Source organism: Notamacropus eugenii, chromosome 5, assembly GCF_028372415.1.
Source record: "Notamacropus eugenii isolate mMacEug1 chromosome 5, mMacEug1.pri_v2, whole genome shotgun sequence".
NCBI lineage: Eukaryota > Metazoa > Chordata > Mammalia > Diprotodontia > Macropodidae > Notamacropus > Notamacropus eugenii.
Genome location: NC_092876.1, coordinates 385,417,813 through 385,442,530, shown reverse-complemented (window position 1 = coordinate 385,442,530; position 24,718 = coordinate 385,417,813). Strand labels below are relative to the sequence as shown.

The window sequence follows — 24,718 nt, the reverse complement described above, 5'->3', positions numbered from 1 at the left end:
ATTTCTAAGCCCCCATGATGTATTATGTACACTGTTCTAGGCACTGGAAAACAGACCACAAATAAAATTATCTTGTCTTCTAGGGATCTTACATTCTTCTTAGTGAGATGGGCAGATAAAGTGGAAATACACTTACTCAGAGAGAGGTTGGGTTTTTATGTCTCCACATGTAGGAATTTTTTTTCATATTCATGATCCATGTAAGGAATCATCCAGCCTGCCTTTTTTCCATCTTTATTCACTGATGGACTACAGAGACATATTTTTCATCCTTTTCTGTGATTTTCTGTGAAACAGTAACTGTTTCAAAATCTTCTCTTTCCCTCCTCTGCTATCATGTTCAAGAACTTTATTATCAACACTGATTACTCATAATACCCCAACTGTTGAGATTTTGATTTGGCGGGACTAGTTCTCAGGAGCAATTATTTCTGTTTAAGATGTTATCCTTTGATAGATTCGCAGAAAATCAATCCAGGCTTAGTTGGATGACACCATTTGCATAAGCAGTAAAGTGCTCTCAAGTGCTTATGCAAATAGGTTAGCAGGAGGGCTTAGGAAGGGAAAAATCAACCCCAGGTCAGCAATCCACTTTGGAAAATGTTAACATCCTTCTAAGGCTGCCCCTGTTCCACTTTTCTAAAGCAGTAAACAATGAGAAAAAAAAATCCCTCTTACTGGGTGAGACTTTGGAGAGCTACAAGTTATGATGCTTCCCTCTTTTATATGGAATAGAAGAATCTCAGAGGACAGTACTCTCAGTTCTCAAGTGCTTTATTTTCCAAGTAGACAAGTCTTAAACAATCTTCAAGGGAAATAGCCATTTTAAAGGTACTTAAGAGTAATTTAGGAATCCATAACTGCTTCTGAAAATATGAAAAGCTAACTAGAGACTGGTGCTTCAATCCTAAAATGTTACTCTTCTGGAGCTTAAATTCTGTTTGGATGACTGGAGGTCATATTGGCATATTGCCAGTTCTCTCGAGTTGGGTGAGGAATATCTCAGATTTTTTTGAAGGCAAGAATATGAGCCAGGTGTGAATATTCTCTTTAAAAAAAATTCCTAGAGAATTTCAGGGAGGTAGGAAAGAGAGTTAGGCAACTTTTAAATCTGGCATGTATTTGGAAAAATAATTTTAAAAGAAGCATTATCTTTTTTTAAGTTTTATTTTCATGAAATTATGCTAAAATGATATATTTATTCAATCTCTTAAGATGCTAATGGAACACAAATCTCAAAGGGATGTCTTCTGACATCCAAGTAACGGTGGTGAGTCCTTATAAGTAATAGAGAGTAATAGCATTTTAGAACTGGAGGGGAACTTAAAGACCATTCCTCTGATTTAATTGATGAATTTAATTGGGTTATGCTGCTATTAAATAGAAGAGCAGGGGCTAGAATTCATATCTACTGTATCTTACTATTTCCATAATACTACAGGAAGTAACCCACATATTTAAAAATATAGACAGATAAAAAAATAGGTAGATACATATATATGTATGAAACATACTTCTATCCTATACTTATGCTATGGATTTGTTATTTATTCAACTCATAGTATAATAAATAAATAAATATATTTGCTGTCTTTTATTTTTACATCATATACATTTCTTCCTGTATCATTCCTCTTACTCTTCACAGAGAGCCATGCCTTACAATATTTTTTAAAAAGATAAATAAGGGAGAAAATAATCAAAAGCTATCACCACAATATGAACAAAAATTGTCATTATTTGCAGTGTTCTGTACCCATGCACCATATCTTTTTAAGAGTTTCTCAGTTTTGGGGTAGTGGTAGAATGGAAATTGAGGAGACATATCTTAAGAGTTATTGGACTGAATATTGACTTTTTTTAAAAGAGCCTAGATATCATCTTTCAAGAAATTATCAAGGAAAACTGCCCTGATATTCTAGAACAAGAGGGTAAAATAGAAATGGAAAGATCCCCAAAATGAAATCCTCTAGCAATGTTATAGGCAAATTCCAGAGTTTGAAGTTCAAAGAGAAAATATTGGAAGCAGTCAGAAAGAACCAATTCAAATATCATGGAGCCACAGTCAGGATAATACAAGATTTAGCAACTTCTACGTTAAAAGATTGGAGGGACTGGAATATGATATTCTGGAGGGCAAGTGAGCTAGGATTACAACCAAGAACCATCTACCCTGCAAAACTGTATATAATTCTTCAAGGGAAACAATGAAAACTTAATGAAATAGAGGACTTTCAAGCATTCCTGATGAAAACACCAGAGCTGAATAGAAAACTTGACATTCAAAAAGAAGACTCAGGAGAACAACAAAAAGGCATATAGAAAAGAGAAATCTTAAAGTATTCAAAGAACTCTTTGCATTCTTACATGAAAAGATGATACTTGTAACTCCTAAGATCTTTTTCATTATAGGACGTTAGAAGGTGTATACAGAAAGCAGAGGTATGAGTTGAATATGATGAAATAATATTTAAAAAAAGTAAAATTGAAGGGTGAGAAAATAGAATGCACTGTGAGAAGGGAAAAGGAGAGGTTGAATGAAATAAACTATCTCACATGAAAGTGGTGGGAATGAGCACTTTGGAGGGGAAGATGGGGAAGATAAGGTGGGCAGAAATTGAACGTTACTCTCATTGGAATTGGATCAAAAATGGGATAACATGCATAATCACTTGGGTACATAAATCTATCTTACTTCATAGGAAAGAAAGTAAGAGAAAAGGGGGATGAGAGAAAGGGGAGACTAATAGAAGAGAGGGGAAATTGAGAGACATAATAGTCAGAAGCAAAACACTTTTGAGTATGAACAGAATGAAAAAGAATCAGAAGAATAATGGGGTGAATCGGATAGAGGGAAATACAGTTTGTAATCAAAACTATGAAAAAATGTTTGCAGCATATTCACTGATATTGGCCTCATTTTTCAAATATATAGAGAATTGAGACAAATTTATAAGAAAAAGAACTTTTCTCCAAGTAATAAATGGTCAAAGATATAAGAAGGCAGTTTTCAGATGAAGTAATCAAAACTATGTATACTCAAATAAAAAACTGCTCTAAATCACTATTGAAATAATGCACATTAAAATAACTCTGAGGTACCTCCCTCCACCCATTAGATTGGCAAATATGATAGAAAAATAAGATGACAAATGTTGGTGATGATATGGAAAAATTGAGACATGTTCAGTGGAATTATGAACTGATTGAGTCATTTTAGAGAACAATTTGGAACTATACTTAAAGTGCTATAAAATCACACATGCCTTACAATACCACTATTAGGTCCATATACCAAAGAGATGAGATAAAAAACAAAAAAGCAATGGACTGATATGTTGATAGCAACTCCTTTTGTGACAGCAAAGAATTGAGTGCATGCCCCTCTACAAGAAAATAGCTGAACAAGTTGTGGCATATGATGGTGATGGAATATTATTGTATTATAAAAAATGATGAGCAAGATGCTCTCAGATGAAAAAAAAATCCTGGAACAACTTACATGAACTGATGCATACTGAAATGGGCAGAACTAGGAAAAGATTGTACACAGTAACAGTCATATTCTATCCCCCATGAATGACTTAGCCATTCCCAGCAATACAATTGTCCAAGATAATTAAAAAGAATTGGTGGAGTCTGAATGCAGATCAAAAAATACTTTATTTTTCTTGGATTTTTTTGTTGGTCTGTTTTCATGTTTCACAGCAAGACTAAATTTGTAAATATGCATTGCATGGCTGCACTTGTATAACCTATATCAAACTGTGTGCTTTCTCAATGAGGAGAGAAAGGAAGGAGGAAGAGAATTTGGAACTCAAAAATTTGAAAAAAATGATGTTAAAATTATTTTTATATGTAATTGGGGAAATATTAAGTAAATATATTAAAATAATTTCTGAGCTTCTCTTCAATTCTCGGCTTTGAAGATGATTTTGAAAGTTTACACAGAGATCCATATAATAAATTCAGTAGAACAATTTTGCAATCATGACAATAATATAAAGGAAAACAACAATGGAAGACTTTGGAACTCTGATATATGTATTGATCAATCATAATTTCAAAGGACCAACAGTGAAGCATGCCTTGTAAATTTTTGTTAGATAAGTGGAATTGGGCATATACGATCAGGTTTGTCAATATGTTTATGTATTTTACTTAATTTTACTACATTTATTCTTCCCAAGAAATGTTCTACTGTAGAAGTGCTTATTGAGATGTTTTAGCAATGTCAAATTAAAATAAACATTAATACAATATTTTTGAAATAGTATCTAAGAGGCTTGTGCTTACATTGAACATAGTTTGAAAATCACTTTTTCTTCTTTTTTTAATAAAGAAAAATATTTATTCTAAATTTTTAAATTAAATTTTAAAATTGATTTATTATATCATATTTATTTCTGTCTATATCCTTCTCTTTTATGCAGGGAGATATCTCTTGACCACAAGTTAAAAAAAGAAGAGTAATAGTACTTCAGCAAAACTGAGCCACACATCGCATGTTCCTGACCACTGATCATCTATTCCACATCTGTAGACCTATATTTCTTTTTAAAAGCTAGAGGTTCATTATTTCACATCCTGAAGGTCATTTTTCAAAATATGAAAAAAAGCTTGTAGTATCTAAGTCACCAACTTGGAAATAGATAATGGATGTGGATACAATGACTTGAATGGAAAATCACCAAAAAATAAAAACAACTGAATTGCTAGCATTATGGAGGCAGAGAAGAAGAGCAAATAGGACACAACTTACTGTAGAATTAATCAACAATGATCTATAGATGGTACCACCCATTTCAACATTTATTTTCCATAGATAATGCAATTATTTGCTATCAAATGGTTTGGTGCCAGATTTAAAATTCTGTGATTCTGGTCCAGACAGAAGCATCCTTATAGTTAAATGACAGGCACAGTACTGTGAATTTTCACCATAGTTTAAATAATTTCCATCAGGATATTTGTCTAATGCATGTCCTAATCATAGCAAAGTTAAGAAATATCATCCCCACTCAACAGAAAACCTAGAAATTGAAAGAATATTAATGTAATACTAGGGATACAAATTTTAATAAAATGCATAGTGCAGTCTTAGAAATATGTATACATGAATGTATGCATCAATCTATCTAGTTACCTATCTCAGAGGTTCTTAATATTTTTTGTGTCACAGACATCTTTGGCAATTAGATGAAATATATGACCTCAGAATAATGTTTTTAAGTAAAATGCTTATGGTTACAAAATAAATCTATTACATCAACAAAGAGATGTAGGGTTTCTTTTCCCTTTCAGATTTATAGATTTCCTGATATATATGAACTCCCAGGTTTAGAACTCTTCCTTGGTCAATGTCAATTTAGTGTCTTTCTCTTTGCTTCCTTCCTTCCTTCCTTCCTTCCTTCCTTCCTTCCTTCCTTCCTTCCTTCCTTCCTTCCTTCCTTCCTTCTTTCCTTCCTTCCTTCCTTCCTTCCTTCCTTCCTTCCTTCCTTCCTTCCTTCCTTCCTTCCTTCCTTCCTTCCTCCTTTCCTTCCTTCCTTCCTTCCTTCCTTCCTTCCTTCCTTCCTTCCTTCCTTCCTTCCTTCCTTCCTTCCTTCCTTCCTTCTTTTCTTTCTTCCTGTCTTCCTTCCTTCCTTCTTTCTCAATCTGTATCTTTTTAAAGAATTCAGTGTGAATTGAATATATAGAATGATATACAGATTTTTGCTCAGGGCCAAAGTGAACATTCATTTGTTTGATTATGCACTTTTCTTAGGAGTTGTTTGTTTTTTTTTTTTTCCACCAGTAGTGAGGGAAAATAGAATGAGACAAAATAAGTCCTTATTAATTCAGATAAATAAAATTTAATAAAAATATTTCCATAACCCACATTAGCTACATTAAATGGAGATTTAGAGGTTCTATAAAGTCTTTTTTTTCCTGCTTTCTAATGTCATAAATATTAGAAATGGAACTATTACAGTTCCTAAATATTATAAATAAGAACTAGAAAGAATGCTTACAAAATATTTTGGGAGAAGGAGTAGCATGAGAAAGTACAATATATGGATACAAGAAAAGTTGGCTTTCCTTGAAGAACAAGAGATCATCTGTCTTCATATATAAATAGTTTCTATTGGTTCAACCTCCAAATGTATAGCAGATGGCAAATAAAGCATACTCCATCTCTTAATATGTTTAAGGGTCTCAATTTCTTGCCAAAGTATCTTCTAAAATGTTGAGGGAAAACAGAATGGGCTCTCTGCTTCAGGACACTGGACAAGATTCTCATCCCAACTATAATACAACAGAAACTTTCCCAAGGAGACCCAAAATAGCTCCCACAAAGTTATAAGAGATGAGAATGAAGCCCAGATGGTTCTGGGTGGAAATATGATTTGTTAGACATGAACTATTAGGATGGTCAAGTGTGATGACATTCATACATTTTTCTAAATCTATTTAAAATCATTTGGGGATTTTGAAAAGGCCCATCTGCCCAAGAAATGCTTTCCCTTTGGCTTTTAGTCCCTAAAATTCCTACAGGACAATTCTCTTGTAGGGTAAGGCATTGTTTCTCAAAGTCATTGTTAAAATAAAAATAGTTTACATGTAGAGAAAAGTAACCCATTTGCACCCTGCTTCACATAAACAGAATTAGTAAAAAGAAAGAATAATGAAGAAAGATACTGCATACAATTGAAATAATTCAATTTTGACCTATTAAAACAGGTAAACTAACAATGAAAAATCGGAAAAGAACATCAAAAAACAATATCAATACCAGTTATAATAATTTTGAATTGAAGTCACAACATGACAAAAAGGTCCAGAAAATGTCTTAGTCAGTAAACATTTGATGTACCCCAAAATAAGAAGAGAGTTGCTGAAGATTACATTGGTTGCAGGTTTAAACTCATTTTCCAAAATCTTGTGAAGAAGAATGATGGATGATTATACTATTTCATGTGCCAAGGACAGTAAAAGACAAATAGGAGGAAAATTGAAACGATTTATAAAGAGTATGGTAAGAAGCTATTTTCACAATCAAGGAGAGTGAAAACTCTATGCTTGAACACTGTCATCACAGAATCAATTGATTGATAAATATTTATTAAGGTCCTACTGTGTTTTAGATATTGAGCCAAACTCTGGGGATACAAAAAGAGACAAAACACAATCCTTGCACTCCAGGAGAATATAGGATGTGGGAGACACAACACGCAAATTTACACAAAGCAAGAACTTATGAGGGGGGAGGAGCCAAGATGGTGGAGTAGAAAGATACACATATGCTAGCTCTGAAGCCACAGCCCATGAAATACCTAAAAAGAAGAACTCCCAACAAATTTGGGAGCAGCAGAAGCCACAGAACAACAGAGTGGAGGAGATTTCTGTTCCAGAGAGCCCTGAAAAACTAACACAAAAGGTCCATCCTGCCCCGGACCCAGAGCAGAACCCAGCCTTACCTTGGCCATGTAGGACTAAGAGGAGCCAATCCAAACATGCTTCAGGGACAGAATCTCCAGCACCTGCGTAGGTCCCTCCATCCACAGGCAGCAAAGGTCAGTGAGAGAGTCTTGTTGGCTGGCCAAGAGGGGAGTGGGGTGTCTCCATAACTCAGGCCCCCCTCAGGAGGCAGCAGCGGAGGCAGCAGTGAACAGGGGCTCCCAAAGCAGGCAGGAGCTCAGATCCATTGTTGAAGACCTCCACATAAACCCCCTGAAGGAACTAAGCTCTGAGTGGTGGCCATGCCCCCACTCAAGCAGCTGAACTTAATCTCACATTGAATAGTAGCCCTGCCCCTGACTAGAGCCCTGAGGTTGGGAAGCAGCATTTGAATCTCAGACTTCAAGCGCTGGCTGGGTGGATCTGGAGGCAAGGTGGGTATGGAAAGGAAACTCAAAAGTCAAATCACTGGCAGGGAAAAATGCCCAGAAAAGGGAAAAAAAAATAAGGCTATAGAAGGTTACTTTCTTGGTGAACAGATATCTCCTCCCATCCTTTCTGATGAGGAAGAACAATGCTTACCATCAGGGAAAGACATAGAAGTCAAGGCTTCTGTATCTCAAATATCCAAAATAAATATTCAATGGGCTCAGGCCATGGAAGAGCTCAAAAAGGATTTTGAAAATCAAGTTAGAGAGGTGGAGGAAAAACCAGGAAAAGAAATGAGAGAGATGCAAGAAAAGCATGAAAAGCAGGTCAACACCTTGCTAAAGGAGACCCTAAAAAATGTTGAAGAAAATAACACCTTGAAAAATAGGCTAACTCAATTGGCAAAAGAGATTCACAAAGCCAATGAGGAGAAGAATGCTTTCAAAAGCAGAATTAGCCAAATGGAAAAGGAGGATCAAAAGCTCACTGAAGAATATAGTTCTTTCAAAATTAGAATGGAAGGGATGGAGGCCAATGACTTTATGAGAAACCAAGAAATCACAAAACAAAACCAAAAGAATGAAAAAATGGAAGAGAATGTGAAATACCTCATTGGAAAAACAACAGACCTGGAAAATAGATCCAGGAGAGACAATTTAAAAATTATGGGCCTACCTGAAAGCCATGATCAAAAAAAGAGCCTAGACATCATCTTTCATGAAATTATCAAGGAAAACTGCCCTGATATTCTAGAACCAGAGGGCAAAATAAGTATTCAAAGAATCCACCAATCACCACCTGAAAGATATCCAAAAAGAGAAACTCCTAGGAACACTGTGGCCAAATTCCAGAGTTCCCTGGTCAAGGAGAAAATATTGCAAGCAGCTAGAAAGAAACAATTGAAGTATTGTAGAAATACAATCAGGATAACACAAGATCTAGCAGCTTCTACATTAAGGGACAGAAAAATATGATATTCCAGAAGTCAAAGGAACTAGGACTAAAACCAAGAATCACCTACCCATGGAAACTGAGTATAATACTTCAGGGGAAAAATTGGTCTTTCAATGAAATAGAGGACTTTCAAGCATTCTTGATGAAAAGACCAGAGCTGAAAAGAAAATTTGACTTTCAAACACAAGAATGAAGAGAAGCATGAAAAGGTAAACTGCAAAGAGAATTCATAAGGGACTTTACTAAAGTTGAACTGTTTATATTCCTACATGGAAAGACAATATTTGTAACTATTGAAACTTTTCAGTATCTGGGTAGTTGGTAGGATTACACACACACACACACACACACACACACACACACACACACACACACAGAGCACAGAGTGAATGGAATAGGATGGGATCATATTTTTAAAAAAATGAAATTAAGGGGTGAGAGAGAAATATATTGGGAGGAGAAAGGGAGAAATGGAATGGGACAAATTATCTCTCATAAAAGAGACAGGCAAAAGACTTTTTAGTGGAGGGGAAAAGAAGGGAGGTGAGAGAAAAACATGAAGTTTACTCTCATCACATTCCACTAAAGGAAGGAATAAAATGCACACTCATTTTGGTATGAAAACCTGTCTTACAATACAGGAAAGTGGGGGAGAAGGGGATAAGCAGGGCGGGGGAGATGATGGAAGGGAGGGCAATGGGAGGAGGGAGCAATTTGAAATCAATACTCTTGGGGAGGGACAGGATCAAAAGAGAGAATAGAAGCTATGGGGGCAGGATAGCATGGAGGAAAATATAGTTGGTCTTACACAACACGACTATCATGGAAGTCATCTGCAAAATTACACAGATATGGTCTATATTGAATTGCTTGCCTTCCCAAAAGGAATGGGTGGGGAGGGAGGGATGAAGAGAAGTTAGAATTCAAAGTTTTAGGAGCAACTGTCAAGTACTGTTCTTGCTACTAGGAAATAAGAAATACAAGTAATGACGTATAAAAAGTTATCTGGCCCTACAGGACAAAAGAGAAGATGGGGACAAGGGAAGGGAGGGATGATAGAAGAGAGGGCAGATTGGTGATAGGGGCAATTAGAATGCTTGGTGTTTTGGGGTGGGGGGAGGGAACAAATGGGGAGAAAATTTGGAACCCAAAATTTTGTGAAAATGAATGTTAAAGTTAAATATATATATATATATATAAAGAATTTATACATATACATACATACACGCATATGTACATATACATATATATATGATTAATAGGAAATGATAGAAGGCACTAGAATTAAGAAAAGTTGGCAAAAGATGAGTTTTTAGTTGGTACTTAAAGAAAGCAAGTCAGTAGGTAAAGCAGAGGAAGGGAAGCATTCCATGCATGGAGGAGAGTCAGAGAAAATTACCAGAAGTAAGAGATGAAATGTCTTGTTTGCAGAAGAGCCAGTAGATCGGTGTTACTGGACCAAAGAACATGGAGCAATCAGTAAGGTGTAAGAAAATCACATAGGCAAGAGAAGACTAAGTCATAAAGGGTTTTGAATGCCAAACAGAATGTTTTGGATTTGATTCTGAAGTAAAGACCTTTCTTTTTGCTACCAACATTATACCAACATTTCTCAAACAAAGAAAAGTAGCACATATAGGGCAGGGTAGATATAAGTAGGCTGTGATGTATAACCAATGAGGAACTCCAACGAAAACAGGAGTAAAAGAATTCAATAAATAATTATATCATAGGAAAAGAAAATGGACTAGCTTCATGATAAAAATGAAAGAAAGAGTGGTCAGAACACTCTTCAAGTACCCTCACAATGTCAGAAGAAATTGAGGAAAAAATCCAGAACATTTGATGGACCTTCTGTAGCAAACTAGTCGGAAGACTTGAACAGAAATAGCACAGGATAGTCAACCACAGAAAAATGTCAGTCAGAATCCTTAGAAGGTACTCTCAAAGAAAGAGATCAAATGTCCATTTGAGCATAAGATCCAGTGACTCTCTGAGCCTTGACTTACTTTTTTTTGCATTTGATTCTATTGATAACTTTTATCTGCTTTCTAATTATGGGGTTTATTAAATATTACTCTTGGGGAAGTGAAGTCAAGATGTCAGAATAAAGGCAAGGACTCACCTGAACTCACTCCAAAATTCATTCAAATACCTTTAAAAATGACTCTAAACAGATTCTGTCTAGAGCAGCAGAATCCACAAAAAGATGAAATGAAATAAATTTCCAGGACAAGACAACTTGGAAGGATGGCAGGAAAGGTCTATTGCACATGAGTGACAAAGGAGCATAGTTGTCCAGAGTAGGTCACACTAATGCAGACAAGGTCCCAGAAAACCAAAAGTAGGCTTTGGGTTGATTGAATTACTGGCAGCAGTGGCAGATCTCTCAGCCCCACAGACACCAAAGACAACTTAGAAGATCAGCAGAAAAGGTCTGTCATACCTGGATGAGAGTGGAACTTAGTCTAGTTGGGCTACACCAGCACAGCCCTGGCCTCAAGCAATTGAGAAGCAGTTCTTGGGAGTGACTGAATCAGCTGTGCAAGCAGCAGTGACTGCTTCCTGAGCTCTCAGTCCACAGACTATAAGGGAACTGAACAGCTAGTCAGAAAGAGATTACAGGGGTCTTTTTGCTAGCACTGAAGCAGCACTCTATGCTCTGCTCATATTCAGATCTGGGACTCAGTACTAGGTGGCAGCTCCAGGGAGCAAAAGAGTACCAGCATAGCAGAGCTTGCAACCACAGTGGAGAGGGGAACCTTTCTCACAGTTCTAGAGAAGAAAAGAGTGCTTATGGTCACTCACAGACAAGAGCACAGGCCAGAGGAGTAGTAAACACCTCTCCTTAGATCATATCACCTTGGAAGAACTGAAAACTTGCAGTTCCCTAGAAGTGTCTCTAAAAACAGCTGCACAAAATCCCTGAAGCTTGGGACAGTGCATCCTCCACCCTGGAAACAGAGCCCTACTTTAACAAAGCTAAAAGTCAAGTAATAGGCTGGAAAAGTATGCAAAGAAAAGAAAAAGAACTGCTGACTATAGAAAGTTACTATTTTGACAAGAAAGATTAACACATGCACTCAGAAGACAACAAGGTCAAAGCTCCTACATCTAAAGCCTCCAAGAAAAATATGAATTGGTCTCAGGACATGGAAGAACTCCAAAAGGATTTTGAAAATCAAGTAAGAGAGGTAGAGGGCAACCTCAGAAGAAAAATTAGAATGATGCAGAAAATAATGAAAAATGAGTCAATAGCTTGATAAATGAGACACAAAAATATGCTGAAGAAAACATAACGTTAAAAAAACACTAAGCCATGTGGCAAAAAGATGTCCAAAAAGCCAATGAGGAGAAGAATGCCTTAAAAAGCAAAATTGGCCAAATGGAAAAGGAGGTCCAAAGCTCCCTGAAGAAAATAATTCTTTTCAAATTAAGATTGAGCTAATAACTTTATGAGAAATCAAGAAAATATAAAACAGAACCAAGAGAATGAAAAAAACAGAAGACAATATGAAATACCTCAGTGGAAAAACAACTCATGTGGAAAATAGATGCAAGAGAGATAATTTAAAAATGGACTACCTGAAAGCCATGATCAAAAAAAGTCTAGCCATCATTTTTCAAGAAATTATCAAGGAAAACTGCTCCAATATTCTAGAACTAGGGGAGAAATTAGAAATTGAAAGAATCCACCAATCACCTCTTGAAACAAATCCCTCAATGAAAATCCCCAGGAATATTTTAGCCTATTTCCAGATTTCCCAAGTCAAGGAAAAAATATTGCAAGCAGTCAGAAAGAAACAGTTCAAATATGATGGAGTCACAGTCAGGATAACACAACATGTAGCAGTTTCTACATTAAAGGACTGGGGGGCTCAAAATATGATATTCCAGAGGACAAAGGAGCTGAGATTACAAACAAGAATCCCTTATTTACTTTCATTCCAAATCCTGAGATCTCAAGTAATTCACCTTTCTGGTTTTGTGGAAAAACTGGCCCTACCATAACATCCAATGAACTTTGATAATTGTCTAGCTGATTCAGATATTTTTTTTTGAAAAGAACATATTTCTCACCTTATTTTTGACTAAATATAATTATATTAAGAGATAACACTTATGTAGGTTAAGGTTTGCAAAGCATTTGCAAATATTATATGATCCTCACAACAACTTGTTAGGTCAGTGTTATTATTATAAGACCCATTTTGTTGATAAAAAAACAAACTGAAAGACATTAAATAGTATGCCTAAGTCCTACAGTGTAATGGGAGTTAAAAATCTTCCCCACCATGGATATGCTTCAGTTGGTGCTATTCATGGAGACTAGCTTGGGGAAGGCTTGTTTTGTATGAAGGCCCACACATTTTGCCACTTTTTAATGAGGCACTGGGTCATGAGGGATCCTGCCCTCCAGCTCTGAAAAGAGGTGAGGTTTTCTTTGGGCCCTAGTTTTTAGAAGAAGGTTTGTGTGCTAGCTGAGACTCTTGGCAGCTATTTTAAGAAGGCTTCAGTCTTTGAAAACTTAGATGTTGGTGCTTCTTTCTCTGGTAACTACTGCCTATGGTCAGACAGTTGGAAGCCCTGTCTGTTGGTCCTGCTTGTATTTTCTCTGTTGGCATATGTAATTAAAGTAAGATTGTTTACCCTTCTTAAAGTCTCTTTCCTTTTAGAAAAGCAGATCTAAGAAACTGTGCAGCAGGCCCTCCTGGGTGCCAGGGTGCTTTTTGATACACACAGCTAGCATGTGAAACAGTATTTGAACTAAAAAATTCATACAGACTTAAGAACTCTTTTGGTTCTATTGAAAATAGAAAAACAAATGTATTTTTGACCTTAGCTGGGTCTTGCTCAGATTCCTATACAACATCAAATTCTCAGAATCAAAGAAATATATCTCTGCAGTGTTCAAGAGACCAAAAGACATAACGCTAAATGGTTATGGGCAGGTTGGCAGGCCATGAGAGACTGTTTGGGAGGAGTGAAAAAATCCATTATGAGTATTCGCAGCAAACCATAATGACTGCTGTTTGTGGCAAAACTAGTGTTTGATAAATGTAATACTGTATGTTGATTCAATAAAACATATCATGTATCATGTAAAATTCTTCTGTTGTCCCTGGATTCCTTCCCCTGTACATTAGGCTTCACCACTGCAGACTACAGACCACACACACAACATAGGACATGTGCACATGTTTGGATCCATATTCACTGCAATATGGCATTGGACCAAGCGTACACTTCTACATGGCTCATTTTTAAAAATTTGTTACAGTCAAACTCCTTTCTCCTCAAATTTTAATATGAATACTCCATGTTTATAATGAACTCAAATTTTGTGTTTCATTATTGACAATTGTAAAATATGTCTATCCTTTAATAAGGTTCATTGAACCTGCTGGCTACCTTTTAGGGAAACTTCATGTAAATATAAAAGATTACATAAATTACATTCATTATCATATTTTTCCTCATTTCTAAATACAATAAGCAGATTTATAGTGTTTTCTACATCACTACACAAAGCAAAGTAAGTATAGAGGCACTCACATGCACAGTGATTCTTTACTTAGGTCCCATTGGCTAATAGATAGACTTCAGTGCATCCGTGAATGCGGAATTGGACTAGGAAATAAGTGTATCTTTATTTCACTAACCTCTAAGTGAAATTTACCATTCCTTCAATCATGAATGTGGATAACAAAGAGTTTTCTGAGAAGAGGCACAAAGGTGTTTAAAAATACTATTCTAAGGAAAAAAAATATGAATTTTTAGGTACCTATGTGCCAGGAGTGGTGCCAATTGCTTTCAAATTTTATCTAATTTGATTCCCACAACAACCTTGGGAAGGAGGTGTTTTGATCATTCCCATTTCACAGTTGAGGAAACAGCGGTAGTAAAGAAATATAGAGGGGAGGTGATTTGCCTAGGGTCACACAGCTCATAAGTGTCTGAGGCTTGACTTAGATTGTCCTGACTCCAGGACCAACATTCTATTTACTGTATTACCTATTCTAAAAAATGATCCATTGTTTTCATTAAACTTCCTGTGGGGTCCATGACACAATTATGGTTAAGAATCCTGAATTAACGTGTATGCCTGTGCTTATAGTGCTAATTCTGAGACAAAGAAGTTGGAGCACTAAGTACAGTATAGTAGACAGTGTGCTGGACCTAGAGGAAGGGAGGATGGAAGGAAGGAAGGAAGGAAGGAAGGAAGGAAGGAAGGAAGGAAGGAAGGAAGGAAGGAAGGAAGGAAGGAAGGAAGGAATATGTATTTATTAAGCTACTACTATGTACCAGGCACTGTGCAAAACATTTTACAAATAATATCTCATTTGATCTTCACAACAACCCTGTGAGGTAGGTGCTATTATCATCCCAATTTTTACAGTTGAAGAAATTGAAGCAGACAAAGGTCAAGTGACTTGCCGAGGGTCACACAGATAGTAATGAAGACTTGGTATTGGGAAGACCTGGCTTCAGTATCAACCTTAGACTTTTACTAGCTCCAAAAGTGATGCTGCAAAAGTCACTTAACATTCCTCAGCCACTGTTTCCCCATCTGTAATAACAAGGGTAATAGCACAGCATGATTGCTGTTAGGATCAAATGAAATTTATATAAATGTGAGCTATGAAGGCTGAACTAATGATTTTGACTGAAAGTTTTATAGCATAAAGATCAAGTGGCAGATAATAAGTATAAATAGAATTTGCCCACTTAAAAGCCTAGAAATGAGTCTACAGCACACTTCAGTCACAAGTCCATTGTGACTGCCTAGGTAGTATCTCTCAGTAGCCTGCAGAGTTTCCAAGCATTCAATAAGTATTTGTTCCACGTTTTCATCTATCTATTATTCTTCCACTTTAGAGTTGTTTAAAGGGTTAACTGAAATAAAGAAAGGTCTGTATGCATGATCTCTATCAACTGTTAGAATTTATAAACTTGAAAGGTTCTTGCCTCGGTCAGGTAGGAATGCCCCTGAAGGAAAGCTGGATATAGGAATTGTGTCTTACAAAGATAAGTACAACTTTAGAGAAGAAAGACAGTGGTATACTCAATTCAGTTGTCCATTTTTCCTCAAGTAAAGAATCAATTATCATTTTTTCTTTTATATTATATTCATGGAGTTACTGTTCATGCCCTAAGGCTCTTAATATCAAAGGAAGCAACAGAAAATTGGTGTTTACTTTAGGGGTGAGAAGGAAGAAAACAGAATGATTTATTATTTCAGGAAAAGCTCAGTACAATCTTCAGAAGCAAAATGCAAAGGAAATTTTGAGCCAGAGAGGTTTTAGTTCTTTGGGAAAGAGAGCTTCTTTATATGAAAGTAGGTCTTTTTCTTCTTACAGAAGGAAACTTATAACTACAACTATATTCTGTCCAATAACAACATCTCATCTATTATTTTATAGACTTTGTGTTAGGAGACTAATGGAAAGAATAGAAAAATACTCCATTTCCATTTGTAATTCAAGGAATCTCTCTATGGCAATGGGACAGATCTCATGTTTTTACTTGACGGTTGAAAATTCAGACTGTTTAATCAGGTTCACTTTATATGAAAGGAAACTTTGGGTCCTCGCAACACTGGATACTTTGAACTCCCACACACTTTCTTGGCTTCAAGAACCATCTTCAGAAACTTAAATGAATTTACTAAAAAAAACACACCCCAACACCTACACTAGAGAAAGGTTTGGGTTAAATCAGAGCCACTTAGAAACTTTTCTTATTAGGTCTTCTTAAAGTCTGTTAAATTTAGTACCTTCCCAAGACTCTTCTACATGACTCAATATATGGATCGATCTCTCTCTCTCTCTCTCTCTCTCTCTCTCTCTCTCTCTCTCTCTCTCTGTCAGAATATCATTTACTGGTGGTCAGAAACTCCTATTGTCATAGTTCAACAATTGGATTTGTTTGTGCAAAAACTTTTAATTTAATATAATCAAATTTAACCACTTTATACCTTGCAATGATTCTGTCTGTTGTTTGGTCCTAAATCCTTCACTTCTCCATAAATCTGACAAGCAAACTATTCCTTGCTCTCTTAATTTATTTATGGCATCCCATTTAATGTCTTAATCATGTACCCATTTTTATCTCATCTTGCTATATGGTGTAAGATATTGCTCTGTATCTAATTTCTGTCATACTGTTTTAAAGTTTTTTCAGCAGTTTTTATCAAATAGTGAGCTCCTGTTCCAAAAGCAGGGGGTGTTGGATGTACCAAACACTAGGTTACTATGATTATTTACTATTCTGCCTGATATATCTAATGTATTCTGCTGATCAATCACTCTATTTCTTAGCCAGTATCAGATAGTTTTGGTGATTACCACATTAAAATATGGTTTGAGATATGGCATTGAGAGGTCGCCTTCCATTATATATTTTTTCATTGATTCTCTTGATATTCCTGACACTTTTTCTTTCAGATGAATTTTTTTTATTACTTTTTCTAGTTCTATAAAATATATTTTTGTAATTTGATTGTTATGACACTGAATAAGTAAATTAATTTATGTCAAATTATCATTTTGTATTATATTGGCTTGGTCTTTTGTATTATATTGGTTTTGTATTATATTGGCTATGAGGAATCAATATTTTTCCTGTGCTTTAGCCTCAACTTTATTTGTGTGAAAAGTAGTTTGTAAATGAGTACATATAGTTCCTGGATTTTCTTGGTAGGAAGAATCTTAAGTATTTTAAATTGTCCCCAGTTATTTTAAAAGAAATTTCTCTTTCTATCTTTGGCTATAGGATTTTGTTGGTAATATGTAGAAAGACTGATGATTTATGTGGGTTTATTACGTATTCTGCAGTTTTGCTAAAGTTGCTCATTTTTTCAATTAGCTTTTTAGTTGATCCTGTAAGAGTCTCCAAAGTACACTATCATATCACTTGCAACAAGTGGTAGCTTATTTCTTTATGGCCTACTCTAATTCTCTTACTTTCTTTTTTTCTGATACTTTTCATTGTCACACAACATGCTCCTGTAATGTGAGCAAAGAGGAAATGAAAGGATGAAGGAAAGTAGCCAAAGAGGGAACATCTGAACAGTTGTCTTATTTTCTCCTTCATTTTGTCCCTTTTGTTCATTGCTGGAATCATCATTAATTTCTGGAAGAGGGTGACAAAGTGCAGGAAGAGGTCAACACAGTGACTTATGTAATTTTATCTCCATTCTCGGCTTTTTCAACTATAAATTGAGTATTGAAAAGGACAAAGTCATACATGATCACCAGTCTCACATACAGATTTGCCTGGAAAAGCCAAAAAGATCCAAAGAAGAGACTCCCTAGAGAAGTAAACAGAATCAGGCTTGTGACTGACATCAATGTACTTCCTAGGAGGAGGTAGCTGTTATGCCCAGCATGGAGTCTACTCAAAGAGAAGCAACTGAAAATCATTGCTGTGCCAAGGAAGGAGGTGGGAATGATGCTGAGATTGATGGCAATCCATAAGTTCAGGACAGGACTCAAACCATTTCCTGTAAGGAAAGCAAATCCAGTCTCTTTTGCTCAATTTCATGACTGCGTGGGGTTGCCATCAGCAACATTAGCTTTCCTTTTCTTATTTCTATAACTAGCATTTCTAGTGTAATACTGAATAATATAGGGGTCGTAGTGGGCATCCTTGCTTTACTCCAGATTTTATTTGAAAGATTTATAGCTTATCCCCATTACAGATAATGCATACTCATGGTTATAGACAGATATTACTTATCACTTTAAGAAACCTATATTCCTATAGTCTCTAGTGTTGTTGTTGTTTTTTTGTTTTTTGTTTTTTTAATAGGAATGGGTCTTGTATTTTGTCAAGAGCTTTTTCTGCATCTATTTAACAATCATATCATTTCTGGCATTTTTGTCATTGATATGGTCAATTACCCTGATAGTTTTCCTAATATTGAACCATCTCTACATTGCTAGAATAAATCCTACTTGGTCATAGCATATGATCCCTGTGATATTACCATAATCTCCTTGGTAGAATTTAATCTAAAATGTTTGCGTCAGTATTCATTAGGGAAATTGGTCTATACTTTTCTTTCTCAGTTTTCACTGTTCCTAGTTTAGGTGTCAGCACCATATTTGTATCATAAAAGGAATTTGGTAGGACTCCTTTGCCTATTTTTCCAAATAGTTTATGTGGTATGTGAATTAATTGCTCTTTAAATGTTTGCTAGAATCTACTGGTGTATCCTTCTGGTCCTGGGGATTTTTCCTTAAGGAGTTAATTGATGGCCTGCTCAAAGGAATATACCATAGATTTAAGGGAGAAGAGTAGAAATTTGTAGCAACTATTCTTACTGTGCCAATCTAGTAAATTATTTTGTTTTAGCTAACTGTGTTTGGTACCTGACCATTAAAGGTTAATTAACTAGTGCAACTCTTGAACTAAAAATTTTAGAAGTAGAAACCACAAAATACCTTTGAATCTGAAAGTAATTAGTAATCCCTCGCTCTTCTTCCAGTCTTTAAGTGGAGGGACAAAGTAGGGGGCAGGGGGTAAGTAGTCCAGCATGTGTACTATGTATTAAAACATATTCAACTGGAGCAAAATGAAGTTGTGTGTGATAAGCAGAAAACTAGATTCTGGAAGGACTTTTTATATCATTCTATTGATCTCAGTAATATCTAGGTCAGTACCAAAAATAGGGAGTATCACAAAATGAAAAGAAAATTGGAATGGTAGCCTGGAGTTATAATCTTAGGCCTGCCATTAACTTCTATGCAATCTTGGGCAAGTCACCTAATTTTCCAGGACTGAATTTCCTCATTTGTTAAACAAAAAGTTTGGGGTGATTTTCTCTAATGTCTCTTCCAGATACAGCATGCTAAGATCTAAACCATTTTAGTAAGAATGTCCAAATGATCAGAATTTCCTTTATCATCTTTTAGGGACTGAGTTTAGGTTTTATATGTGCATATGTATGTCTGATAGTAAAAGGGTGGGCTTTAGTGGCAAAGCATGTCAGTTTTATTTTTACAAACTTTTTTCTGATGTTGAAAATAGATGACACTATCTGCATAGTCTAGTCTTATTAAATGGACTTATAAAAATCTGAGAACCTTGTTGTTACAGTGCAGAAACCCAGAAATCCTTACAAAAATTCTACTAGTATTCTTTTCACAATCTTTTAAGTCATACCTGACTGATTCAACTCAGTGGAAGAAGCAGCAAGTAAATAAATGTTAATCTGAGACATCACTAGCTTCTTAGGAAGATAAGAATAACCTTTCCTTGTATTCAATTTTGAACCTGAAAAAACAGTCACAACTGGGTTAAATGACTCATGTCCAAACTGAGTGATTTTTTTTGTTCAAGTTTCAGGACACAGACACATTCTAAAAGCACACAGTGTACTTTCATTGGTCTATTTATCCATCGGACAATGCAATGGACATTGATTCACATGGACAGGGAAATTAAGTTTCTTCAATTATTTTGGACAGAATCATTACTTTTTCCAGCAGTGAAGTTTTGGTCATGTGTTTTGGGATTCCCTTTAGTGTTGAGACATTAAAAGTCCATCCCCTGTCAAAATTATGTGAAGAGACCTAGCAAACGATAAATAGTTTTCCAGGACTATGGCAGTTGTCCATAATAAATTGGATTCAGAAATAACTTAAAATATGAGTTTTTTGACCTATTGAAAATGTTTAAAGAAAAGAAGAAATATTGTTTCCATGATTTGGAGTGGTAGAAAGAGTGGGAATTAGCAACCCAATACTGAGTGAAGTTCTTTTTTTTCTTGATCTCTCTCTCATAGGCAAATAACTGTTGCTATCCAGGGCATGATATTTTAAATTAGGATTTTCTTTTTATATTACTTTTCTATTCATGGACTCAGGTTTAATCCCAAACCAGAGGAATAGTGATACTGACTGAATCTTTGACTTCACTGAAATGGTTACTTCCAGGTTTAGGAAATTCCTTCAAGCAATACAATCCTGCACCTTCTCTTCAACTTAGTCTTAGAGAATTGCCTGGAGTTCTGAAAAAATTTCATTTTTGAGGGTCACGCAATCAACTTGTGTCAGAGACTTGTATCCAAGTGTTCCTGATTCTGAGACACACTTTTTTTCCATAAGAAATTGAATACTAGAAGCTCAGTATAGTAAATGACCTCTGAGGTAACCTAGTTCAATGCTTGCCTGAAGTCTGAATGCCTGCTTTACCTTCCAAAACAAATAACTGCCCAGCCTTAATGTGAATGCTCTAGTAGTGAATGGAACTCTGAGCTTTCAGAAGTGGCTCATTCCATTTTTTAATAGGTCTGATTAAGAGGAAAGTTTTTATTTCTTCTTGTTTTTAAACAGAAACTAGGATTTCTGTCACAATAACTGAAAAAGGACATAATGTTAAGTGAATAAGACTGAACTTCCTGATTAAGAAAATAAATCTAATCTCAGGTCTATACCAGCATTTTTCTGTGGGTAAGAATAGATTCTAGCATACAGATGCTAATGGAAGAAGGCCAGACTGTCTTCAAAATGTTCTCCAGTAACTATAATCTTAGAACGTGAAAATTCTGTCATTGTTTCCAGTCAAAGTGAGGATTTGAATTAATTCTTTACTTGCCAGGGAAAAGACAGAACTCATAGATGTTATATACAACATGCTTACTCAGGAAAATCTTTGTTCTGATGGCTTTCCCCACTATAATCCAGATCCAAAGACCCTCTTGAGTGCCTCCATTTCACAACACATACACACACACACACACACACACACACACACACACATACACAAAGAGAAATGATCCTATCAGCATTGGCATGAATTCTAAGGTAGAGTAGACTTGATTGAGAATTGAAGGATGAGTACTTCCAATGTGCCTCACTTCTCTATAACCATCCAAGCCAGAACTCAAGTATTGTAAGAGCTGACCATCAAATGGAAGCTCAGATTTTCCATCTGTCTTGTTATCATATAGATTTCCCACCTCTCTTTTTTGCTTCTACCTCAGGACATAGTTAAATCATCATTAACTCATTACTGTGTGGCTATCCACTTTTCTTTGATTCTATCAGTACCCTTGTGGTTCTAACCCATAGACTTCCTGACTAAACACTCCCCTCCATTCACTCCTACCCAATATGCCTATCCCATCTCTCTAGTGCTCTTATCCTTTTTTATTTTCTATTAGTGCCTTCTAGAACCATGTTCCATTTTTAAGAAACTGACCTTTATATTAAACCTGCACCCTTTCTCCTGTAATTTATTTCTATGTGTGTATACATATACATATATGTATGTATATGTATACACACATACATATATATGCACATATATTTATATAACATATATATATATAAATTGTTTACATGTTGTATCCTTTAAATGTCTTTCACTGCCACCTCTTCTAACTTATTCTTCCCCCTGCCTGCTTATAGTGCAAACTCTTTATAGATAACAATTTTTTTCATTTTTTTCTTCATATCCTCAGTGTAAAGGAGCCATATACATTTTTTTTTGGATTCAATTTGTCTCTTATTTTGATCCTGATAATTACAATTCACTCTATCTCTTGGCTTCCAGAATATTCTCTGGCTGTCCTCCATTCTTGAAACACTCTCCTTCCTTTTTCTTAACTGCTGACCACCCTGACTTCCTTTAAGACTCAACTAAAATTCCATCTTTACAAGAAGCCTTCCCAAACACTTCCTAATTCTAGTGTCTTCCCTCTGTTCATTATTTCCTAATTATCCTGCACATTGCTTGTTTGCAGATGTCTATTTGCATGGCATCTCTCTCCTTAGATTGTAAGTTCCTTGAGAGCTTGTTATTGTTCACTCATTTCAGTCATGTCCAATTCTTCATGACTGGAGAGGGTTGATAGTTGAGATGCAACATAAGCATTTGACCCATAGATAGCCTTTACAGAATCATAAAAGTGCTTTGGATTATGATGATCAGTATAAAAATGAATTTCATCTTTCTTACTTAACCAAGAATCCTGCATCCCTTTAAACTTCAATTGCATTTTACTTTTGGTGGCATTAAATGCTGCATACTTATAGACAGTTAAGCTAGCCTTCTGGTAAACCTTATGGAGTCTTATTTTAAATTTAACAGCTTCTGAATTTCCCCATCATTCTTGTCAAACCAATCTTAATGTTTTTGACTGTTCTAGCTCAGATGAGTAAATGTGGTACTGTACACAAAATCTCTCAAAGCTGCCCACTCTATTCCTTCTCCAATGTCACCAACCATATGTTGGCTCACCTTTCCCTCCAAGTTAGCAACAAACTGCTCACACTTAAAAAAGTGTCCTAATCTGTTGACATTAAGTTTTCTGGTAGTCATCTTGCCTTGGGGCAGCCATTTGTGTTGATGGTGAATGTTTATCTTGGAGAGAATAAGTCACTCTCTCATCTGTCTATCTCCTCTCCTTACAATGTCAGTCTATTAAGTGCCAATGTTTGCTTTGAGGGTACATGTATAAAGTATTATTGGATTTAGGAAAATAGAAGACAGTGTTAGTGATGAGAAAATCATGATTCATAGAAGTCTTCAGTACTGAGTGATTGTTTCTATTGCTGTTTCCAACTCTGTCTCTCCCAAAGACTCTCAGCCATGTCTGATTGTCTGTGCCAGCTCTGATGCTGAAGTCATCAGAATGAGAAGTTTGCTCTCTTTTGGCACTTTGATGATGAGGGTCACTAAGTCATCATAAAATTTTTCTTTGTCCTCATTGGAGTTTGTCATGGTAGGAGCATATGTGCTGATGATGACGATGTGGCACTTTCCTGAAAGTGGCAATTGTATTGTCTTGAGCCTGGTGCTCATTCCTTGGGTGAGATAAACAAGCTTGTTGACTAGATTCATTCTGATTGCAAAACCAACACCAGCTACATGGTACAACACATCATGGTGACCACTCCACAAAAGTGTGTATCCAGCTCTCATTTCAGTAAACTGGTCTTTATTTGTCAGCCTTGTTTTGCTCCAGACAATTATTTGATATGATACTTTCTTTAGTTTTTGTCCTTTTTTTTTTGTATTTTGACCACAGAGTAGGATCTCCACCTACTACTGTAAGCAGCTCATGGCTGGGTGAAGCAGACAACTTTTACGGTTCTAAATTTCTAACCCCTTTCTTATGCTAGGAGTGGGCAATGCATTCCTTTCAAAAGGCTTCTCAGATACCCGGGGGTTGCTTCAATCCAGTAAGAAAATGAGTCTATGGCCTGAGTTGCTTGTCTGTAGAGTTAGAATTATAGCTTCAGTGTATCTGCATCTGCTCCTTTGTCACTCGCCTATCACCACAGCACTTTGAGTTTAGTGAAAATGGTAAAATGATGTGGGTGGTGTCTTTCAGCTCAGGCATATCTTGGATTTAACTAAAGCAGACTTGTGAAAATGTCATCAAACTCCAGTGGCAAGACAGAAGTCAAGATGACTGCTAATACCCCAGGATATAGCGGATAGCCTTGGCATCTTCTATGTATAACCAAAGTCTAAGTGTTTCACAGTGCTTGCTTCAGTCACCTTATGGTCATTGGAACAAATTGTTTTCATTCACTCATTCCACTTGGGGAATTCTTCACATGCTTGGGGTAGACAACTCCCTAACTAACTTATAGGTTTGAGACCTGTCCATTATCCTCAACCTAGTGAAAACTAGACAAAACCTAGCCCATCTGGTGAAATTGTTTATTGAAATGTGACTTCTATATATTCTACAGCTTCTTTGAATCACATGTGAGAGTTGGATGGCAGATTCTTTTGATTTCTTCAATACTGTGATTAATTAACATAGCTTAAATATCTGCTATCAAAGTACTGTGATTGATATAAATACCCTTTCTGCTATCTTTATAGCATTGTTTTTGGCACCAATAACTTTGTTAGCAGATCAGGTTGAACTAGT

General features: G+C 35.9%; 1 pseudogene; it reads right to left on the bottom strand.

Annotated features, from left to right (window-relative positions):
- Window positions 1-17,727: 17,727 nt before the first annotated feature.
- LOC140507968 (bax inhibitor 1 pseudogene) lies at window positions 17,728-18,469 on the bottom strand (annotated as a pseudogene).
- Between the last annotated feature and the right edge of the window lie 6,249 nt (window positions 18,470-24,718).